This window comes from Equus asinus, chromosome 24, assembly GCF_041296235.1.
Source record: "Equus asinus isolate D_3611 breed Donkey chromosome 24, EquAss-T2T_v2, whole genome shotgun sequence".
NCBI classification, from domain to species: Eukaryota; Metazoa; Chordata; class Mammalia; order Perissodactyla; family Equidae; genus Equus; species Equus asinus.
Genome location: NC_091813.1, coordinates 39451222 through 39459586, shown reverse-complemented (window position 1 = coordinate 39459586; position 8365 = coordinate 39451222). Strand labels below are relative to the sequence as shown.

The window sequence follows — 8365 nt, the reverse complement described above, 5'->3', positions numbered from 1 at the left end:
GAGAACTTTAAAACCTTGTAACGTAAATAGAGAGCATATAAAGTGCTAACCTTTGGGGCACTCCAACAGTTAAAGTTGGAAAGAAGAGGACCTGGGGAGAACGACTAATAACGGTAGGTCATGTGCTACATATTTCTGTATTTTCTAGAAGAGAAGTGAAGCATGTGTTTCAAGAAAGAATTGCTGAGTGTAAGTATAAGGGGAGGATTCACTACCTTAGGACTGGAAAGATAAAGGTTATTGTTGACCTTGGCAAAAACCATTTTAGTTAAGTGGTAGAGATAAAACCTAATGGACGAGAACACGTGGTAAGTAAAAAGCCCAGACATTTCAGGAGAAAAAAGAAAAACAAAGAAACTTTTGAGTTGTTTGCCTACAAGAAGGTGTGGAAATATGAACCAGAAACTTGGGAAGCGGAGAAAATATGAAAAATAATATTGATGTTTCTGTTCCTAAGCTGGAAGCTATTTTACCTACAGAATGTTTTGGTACGAAATTAAATTGAATGCAGCTGACTCCTCCTCCTTAGCTCTGTGATGGCAACACACACCTTTGCCCCTTTCCAGTTTCCATTTACTTCCTGTGGTACCACAAGACAGATCACTGGAGACTAGGCAGTGTATGAAAATGAGCTAGTTGCGGCTAGGGAGGTGAGAACTTGGGGCCATGGTTTTATCACCTTCAACAGTATCCTCAGGGTTAGAGTCAGCTGCAGCTACTCTGTAAACAGCAACGCCTTCCTGGTTAATGTCGTGGTTCTTACTCTCTCATCACTCCTTTCTGAGACCCAGCCCGGACCCCTCACTCTGGAACTTCAGATTGCCAGAGATAAAAACTATGGCTCCTACTACACTGTTGGTGACTACCCAGTGGTGAAGTTATTTCAGGACCCCTTTCATGTGGATTTCTCCATTCATCACAGAACAGACCCCTACCGAGGGCTGCTTCTATGTCAGTGTTGGGCCATGCCCAGTACAACCCCCTGCATCAGTCACAGTGGCCTACGCTGGTTAAGGGGATGCTCCTAGACTGGAGATAATTATCAGACCCAATTGATCCCTGTTCAGAAAGCCTTGGATCTGCCATTTCCTTCTCCCTACCCGTGCTTTAACTTTTTCACCTTCAGCTTTGAGGACTCCATGGCAAAGTGGGCACTCAGGAGACTGGTGTATCTGCACTGCTGTCCATCAGTCTGCCAGCCTACTGGGACATCATCCTATATGATAACCTGTCCTGTTGCCAGGTGAAGAAGAAGCTCTGACATCTATTGTCAGAACAGTCCTGTAAGCATTTCTAGAAGAGTCCCATGATTCTAATCCAAGTCACTAAGGACTCTTTAGAAAAACTCTAGAATTACTCAAGCTCTCCTGTAGACTTCAAGCTCTGTGAGTGGCAGGCCTTTCTGGGACCTTAATAGTTGGAGACTTGTTAGTATCTTACTTGGCTATCAGGAAACAGAGATGAGTTACACCTACTCAATGTATTAATAAAACCAGATAGCCCTGGAGGGCTAACCCCTTCTATCCGTCTCTCTGAATCAAATGGCTGCCAAGATTGAAAGCGAGATTGTAACTTTTTGGTATTTTTGGAAGAATATTTGCATGAGTTTTACCTTCCTGGACTGATAAAAACTTGAGAACCAGGAAAGAGTCTTGAAGTTAAGATATGAATATAGCAGATTCCAGATGGAACTTGCTCCCCAGAAATCCTTGACATTTGGAGAAAGTAAAAAATGACCCCATGGAATTGTTCTTAAGCTTCTTCCTTCTCCAAAACTCACCATATATTTGGAATTGCTAACTGACTATCCTATCTCTGTAATTTGGAAGTTAAGCAGTGATCTGGGAGAATGAGGCCTTCTTGAAAGTGTGTGAGGACAAGCTACACTCCTACTGACCAATAGGAGACAGCTTGGCCTTCTATCTCGCTGTAGCACCACTCCACCAGGGGTATTCCAACACTTAGAACTGAGTTCAACGAGCTGAAAATGAAAACTAACAACTTAACTGACAAGACTACAGTCAGAGTAAGAATATAAATTTGGCCCTTTAGAGTCAATGGAGAAGTGGAAGAAAATCTCATAAATCAAATAAACATCAATGTTAAAACATTTCAGGTTATATATTAGTTATCTTTGCTGCATAACAAATTATCCTACAGTTAGTTGCATAAAAGGCACATTTGTTATCTCAGAATTTCTGTGCATCAGGAGTTGTCCGTGACTTACCTGGGTCCTCTGCAAGGCTACAAACAAGGTGTTTTCCAGAGGTGGATTCGCATCTAGAGGCTCAACTGCAGAAATATCTATTTCTAAACTCACTCAGATTTTGGGGAGAATTCTAATTTTTTTTTTTTTTTTTTTGGTGCCTGTATCACTGAGGACCTCAGCTTCTTGAGGTCTGGAGGTAGCTCTCAGCTCCTAGAGGCTGCCTGCCGTTCCTGGTCACATGGTGGCTTACTTCATCAAATGGGCAAGGAGAGTCACTGGAGAGAGACTGCCAGCCAGACAGAGTGCGATCTAACGTAGCATAATCAAGGGAGCACCTTCCCACCGCCTTTGCAATATTCTCTTGGTCAAAAGAGAAAGAATTATGTAAAGGCATGACCACCAGAAGAAAAGGAACATGGGAGACCACTTTATAGAGTACCCTCCACAGATGATAAATGCAGTAAGTATTTTGAAGCTAAAATAAAAACATGAATTGTTATCATCATGATTCAGTAGCTGAAGGGAAATATATTTTTAATGACTTTTCTATTTTATATATTTTAATGACTTTTATTGGAGGGCTCATTTTACACCTGCTTTGCTCCTTTTCATAGAATATGGTCCAGGCTTTCCACTCAGCCTGATGTTTCACCAAGGACTCTCCCCAGAAGGGTCTTATATTTTAATCTTTCTTCCTAGAAATATAAGGCTGACAAAAGAAAAACCCTCCTCCACTTATTCAGAGCTTTTAGGCTTCTGTTAAATCTCCATCCAGCACAGCTTCTGTACCGCCAATTGTTTCCAGGTAAAAAGCTGCTGATCATTAGCCTGCATTATTTTCTTACATCATTTTCCCTACTCTTTCTGTCATTTTATTACCTCATATTTCTCTTTATTCTGAGTCCATTTTTCCCGAGAGTACAGAGAAGTATATTCTTTTATTTTGTTTGGTTTTTTTCTTTTCATTTGTTTTATCATATGCTACTTGCTTTCTATCATTTCCTCTCATTTTAGTGTCTGCTTTCCTTTCAAGAACAATGTAGAAAAGGCTGTTTGGAGTAAACTGGAGAACTAGCACTGTATATTGCATGTGTCATCCCAAAACTCTCACAGGAATTCTGCATATCTCTGATCTTATGTATACTTGTCCTATTATCGATTGCTGCATAACAGACTATCCCAAAATTTACTAGCTTAAAACAAAGATCCTTTATTGGGGGTGAGGAAAATTGGCCCTGAGCTAACATCTATTGCCAATCTTCCTCTTTTTCATATATGGGACACTGCCACAGCATGGCTTGATGAGCAGTGTTTAGGTCCCTGCCTAGGATCCGAACCTGCAGAGCCCGGGATGCAGAAGTGGAGTGCATGAACGTAATGACTACACCATCTGACTGGCCCCAAAACAATGATCATTTCATCCTCTCTCATCAGTTTGTGGGTTCTGAATTCAGGCAGCCTGACTCTTCCATTCCACATGTTGTCAATAGATGTCACTGAGAGGTTTTCAGCAGACAGAGGGGCTGGTCTGGAGGACCCAAGATATTTGGCTTCACATGGTTTTTGCCTTGGCAGAGATAGTTGGAAGGCTGAGCTCAATTGGCACTCTGGAGCAAAGGACAGTGCTGGAGAAGATTTGCCAGTGTTGTAGTCAGACCTCTTACGTGATGGCTCAGACATCCCTGAGACAGTGAGGACTGGGTGGAAGCTGGAAAGATTCTTACGTCCTTGCTTCGAATGTCCCAGAATGATGTTGTTGCTGCATTTGATTGGTCAAATCATTAAGGTCAGTCCAGATTCAAGGGAGGGGAATTGAAGTCTGCCTATGAATGGAGGAGCAGCAAACCATATGTGGCCATCCTTAATATATCACAACGTCACCCCTCAGTTTTTAGTGCTGGGCTCTGCTCATTCCCACCATCCCTTTCAGGGAGAACAGGTTATGAAGGCCGGCTTATAAAAGAGCTCACAGCAAAGCCCTATAAATCAATTATTACGTTAGGATATTTAGTGCCTAATTATCACTACTTAGCTTACTCTCTCTGCAGCTATAAAGCCAAATGTGGCTTTATCTCTTTCATGCACTGAGCCATAAAGCTAGGACATTTCTCAGGGTTAGGAGTCCTAATTCAAGTTTGAAATTATGTCTTATTCATGCTGCTTGTGAAGCTATTTGACTCAGCTTTAAATCCAAGTGTTTAAAAGTATTTATACTCTGCTTTCTGATGCTGGGTGGGGATTCTGCAATCCACAATTCTTTGCCATGTGGATTCCTCTTATGCCTTTTCAGTACAGGCACTGGAGGGAGGCTGAGAGGCAGGAGGAGGAAAGAAGGGACCTGTTGATTTCAGTTTGCATGTTGTTCCTGTTAGTGTCACTTCATCAATTTTGTTTCACTCTGGCTACACCAGTGGTTTCTAATTTCTTGGATGTTTTAGTTCTTTCCAAAACATCCCTGTCACACACTCCTCCCCACTGCGGCCTTACCAGGACTAGGCTGACTTCTACCTCTACAGGACCCCCTGAACAAATATGATGCCAGCACTAACAGATGAGGCCCTCTCCTGAGAAAGTTGCAGCCTTGACTCTGGGACCTTCCTTTTGAGCTCCTGAAGTACTAGGTGGCACTCTTTGCTCTGAGGTCTACAAGACCCCTCTTGCCCACCCGTGGGTTACCAGAGTAGCTAGCTGGCACTCCGTCTTTGTAGGTCTCATTCCCAAATCTATGTAGATCCTACTCTTGGCCTCTAGGTTCTGAAAACTCCAAAGGTTTTTTCCCATCTTTAAAGGCAACACCCATTTCTTCATTTATTACCCTTTCCTTACCTCATTTCTTCCTATGTTTCCGTTTAAATTCTCCAATATCTGTTTAATCAGTTTCTTATATTAAATTCTGTCCGTTGAAATAGCCAGCGTAGTTTCCGTTTTCCTAAGTGAACTCTCACTGACACATCATACTGATTCTCCTTCATTCTTCATTCCCTTATCGACTGCCTCAGGGAAATACAAGGTGAAATTTGGAGACATTTGTAGTGCCTCAATTTTCTTCATTCTGTTTCAAAACTCTGAAAGCACCCAATTCACAAATAAAGTCCCTTTCTGCTTAGGAGAACTTTGGTGGTTTCTTCATCCTGAAACTAAACCCAGCCTAATACAGAAATTGACCTGGAGAAAATAGCAGAAAACTGACTGAGATTTGAGCCTAAGACAGAACACCTAATACTAAGTCATTTTGACTCTATATCTGTTTCTTTTTTGTTGGTAATAATAAAATTTTCTAGAAGTATTTGCACAACTTTTTGTCTTTTCAGGAATGATTCTTTGCCCCTGACCTGGGTACTCAACTTCAACTGCAGACTAAACTTGCTCTAGACGTCTTCTTTTTTCCCACATCTAGGTGAGAATTGCATTAAAATTGATTGTGTATTAAGTAGTGTAATAAGTATTATTGTAATTTTAGAACAAAGTTATATAACTCTGCATGAAGGACTTCAGATAAGGCTTTACAGGTACTAAGATAATTCATCGAAGGAGTGTGTTGGAATTACCAGGATTAAGGAGGCAGAGATGTGTTGGAGGTTGGCATAACTACAGGTGATGTGTATGGTAATGGATGGTAATTAGTCTTTGGGTGGTGAATATAATGCAGTCTACGCAGAAATCAAAATATAATGGTGTACACCTGAAATTTATATAACATTATAAACCAATGTTACCTCAATAAAAATGTTAAAAATAAAAAAATAAATACCTGCTTGTGAAAACTTGTTATTGGACCAATCCTTGGTTTATTTGTATAGATTTTGACAAGCCTTATATCAGTAACTCATGAAGTCAGCATTTATTCAGATTTGATCAGATTTGCTTATCATATTACTCTGATATTGGACTCTAATTCTACCCCCTAAAAGTGTTTTATTCTTTTTGCATAGGGATTTATTTACATTGTATCCCTATTCTAGAACCAATGTGTTTGTTATGATCTTCTCCTTAACTTACTCTCATTATTTACCTTCCCCACCAAATATGGCATTAATTCTATATCCGGGTGTTGTGGCTGGGTCACTATATCTCCTAGAGGATCGCTCAAATTCTAACTCCTGCCATTCAGATGAGTTCACATGCTATCACAATGATTTCATAATTTATATATCTGCCGAAGTTTCCAGGTTCCCCCTGTACTTTGTCTTCTCCTTGACGGCTCCTCTCGGAAGGCCTCCATGACTTTGTGCTGCCCAGCTTTCTTGATGGTCTTCTTACCAGAAGAATCGTGCCTACTGTTCACTGCTGAGGCTTTTCTGTATTGAATCACTGTAACCTTTGTGGGTCAGTATTCCTGATCTAATCTAGATTAAAAAGAGGAGTGAATTAAGCTCATTACAATTTTTCATTTTTCAGTGGGACTAAAATATACAAGGAGCATAGAGAAATAATGAGAAACAACTGAAGGAGAAAAGTTTCTGGGTACTATGGGAGGAAAATAGGAGAAAAATGGATATTCAATATGAAACTGAAAGGGCTATTAATGACGTGCATAAAAAAAGTTGCTTGTGAATTTTATTACTTGGACAAAGAGAAAGACTGACAAAATAAAAGTCTTCCAGTTACTATTTTCTAAAAGGCAGATATTCAGGACGGTGGTTTTCTAATCTCCTATGTGAACATAAGTTATGGTCGTATTACAAAGGCCACGGTTTTAGCACCGCTTATAAATTCTTCTGGATATCACATTTAAGAAGGAATCATTAATTTGTCCTTGTAAGTCTACCAGGATTGCATGCACTGTATAACTATGTTGACCTGGCAATGGGAGTAGAGTAAGTCAAACTCAGGTACCCCTTATTCCAAATCCATTGATATTTTTCTCACTAAATCCCACTTCTTAATGTAGGGCTTGGAGGCACAGCATATATTATAGTACTTGCAAGATGAGAGAAAGAATAAAGGTACTATTCAGATACATTCCAGTTTTAAATTTCATAAGACAAACACCTTTAGTACAGTTTTGTTTCAATATCTCAATTCACTTATTATTCAATTGACTATGCAATGCTATGAAATAGAAAAAAAATAAGTTAATATCGTCTACTGATCTGGTTTCCCCACTAGAGACCAGCTTTCTTACTAATTCAGTCATCTTCCTTTTACCAGATAAATTTGTGCAGCCTCTCAGTCTTTTACACTAATTGAAAAAATGCTGATTTTGTGCACTGATGGGCTACAAAACTTCACTGAAGATTTTCTGTGATCATAAGTACATTTGATCATTTTAAATAGAGCTCAGGGACTAGACAGCAGAGAGACTAATTCATCTCAGTTTCGAAGGTCTGTTTCCAGAAGAAATAGGCATTTTCTAATTCTGCTCATTACTTCTGAGAGAAAGAATTTTAAGTATTATATTGGAGTTCTAATGAGGAAAAATTCACTTAAATAATGAAATCTAAAATCAGTAGGTGATTTTTGGATATCACAATTAGAATAGGCATAGATATTCAGTGAATAGAATTACTAATGGTCTTTAAAGTTATCCTATTTTTATTTAAATTAGATGCCAAAATTAATTTTTAAGAGTGTGCATTTCATGCCTTCATATCCCACCAACCTATGGGTATGAATGATGCTAGCTTGATGTTAACATCGATAGCAGATTTTCTTGTCTTCAGAGCTGCTGTATAGGCTGCAGATTCTTGTCCTCTTTGCCACATAAGGAGCCCCATTGTCACTAAGGACATTAAGGATTTTCTGACACTCTTAAAGCAAGTAACGCTTAACAAATTTTGCCCCAAAATACAAGCATAGTTTGGGAATAGCAGCTTTTCTTCAAATACTATATTTCCTTGTATCCTGAAGCATTATTATTATTTTCATTAAACAATGTCTATGTGGCAGACTTTACATTTTAGATGCTTGTGGCTTAATGATGAATAAGAAAATAAAGGAAGGACTGTTCTCATGAAGTATACATCTGTGAAGATGATGAGAGATAATTAATAAATAAGGAAACATAAAATGAAATAAAAAGGGAAATATAAATTGAACAATAAAGAAGGAAACATAAATAAGGAAATTGTAAATGAGATAAGTGAACAGGTGGATGCGGTAAAGAGTGACAGGAGTAAATGCTTCTTTACATAGAAGGAGCAGGGAAGGCCTTCC

General features: G+C 39.2%; 1 pseudogene; it reads left to right on the top strand.

Annotated features, from left to right (window-relative positions):
- Window positions 1-536: 536 nt before the first annotated feature.
- LOC106848478 (zona pellucida sperm-binding protein 4 pseudogene) lies at window positions 537-1464 on the top strand (annotated as a pseudogene).
- The last annotated feature ends 6901 nt before the right edge of the window (window positions 1465-8365 follow it).